Consider the following 1,220-nt stretch of genomic DNA (forward strand, 5'->3'; position numbering starts at 1 on the left):
GTCAGAACTACCCTGTCTTTATATTTTTTGTCCCATTTATTCCATAGAACTTTTCTTTTTTGTACTTCTGAAATTAATAACTCCATGGATACGAATGAATCGCACGACGCAACGACCAAAAACAAACTATTTTGTTTTTCAATTCGTACGACTAAACGCATACGAAAAATCGGACGCATCGGTCGTATTTGTCGTGTCACGTAGGCCACTTCCGTTTGTTTGGGTTATTTTGTTTATTTTAAGAATCGCATCGGTCGCGTCGTATAACGATTATCGCATTTGTCGGATTCACCTAGGACACAGCGTAAGTATATTTTAAATAGTGATACGTTTTTAGCGAATCCCGGACAAAAAGTCCGAAAATACAAAATTGTCTGTTTTATTTAATTTTTTTAATTCATAATCCATACATGTGGGTAGAACTCGATTCCGTACGGTCCTTATCAGTATGCACATTTTAAGGCACACGATTCCGTACATTTTGTACCCAAGATTTTAGTGCAATGTTGCCAGATTTCCATAAGGTTCCTCCAAACGCATGTATGCCGGAGCCAACGCCAGGCGTACTTAGCGAACTGACCAATGCTGGCGAAAAACGGTACTGTCGGTTTACCATAATTGAACTCTATATATAAAAACCGGACGGTAAAATCCAGTCGTCTGTTTAGTAACATGTTAAGCTTAACGTAAAACAGCGATACAATCGTTACATATACCTATCAGATAATTTTGTTGTATCCTAAAATACGATATCTTATCTTAATTATCCCCGTTGAACGTTAGGTACTTATACATTTTACCAAATCGCCAGTCGCTAGTCGCCAGTCAGTAACTTTGTCATTTGTGTTAAGTTGTAAAGTGAGGCGTGTCAAACAAATCAAATTTTTAAGTAGTCAATATGGAAGTTAATAACGACGTGAAGTTTATTTTTTCGGAAAAAGGAAAGCCACTTGCATTACTTAATCGCTATAAATATCGTCTTATTCGAACACGAAACGATGGTTATAAAAAATGGTTATGCATACAAAAATTTTACTCCATGAAACAGCAAATGATCATAAACACTCAGAAAATTCAGTCCAAAGTCTTGAAAGACAAGTTTTGAGAGAAAACTGTAAACTAAAGGCAAGTGATTCTATTTCTATCCGACCTATAAAAATAATTCGAACAGAACTTGCAAAAAACGTTAATTCAGAAATTGAACGTGGAGATATACGATC

The sequence above is a fragment of the Acyrthosiphon pisum genome, chromosome X, assembly GCF_005508785.2.
Source record: "Acyrthosiphon pisum isolate AL4f chromosome X, pea_aphid_22Mar2018_4r6ur, whole genome shotgun sequence".
NCBI classification, from domain to species: Eukaryota; Metazoa; Arthropoda; class Insecta; order Hemiptera; family Aphididae; genus Acyrthosiphon; species Acyrthosiphon pisum.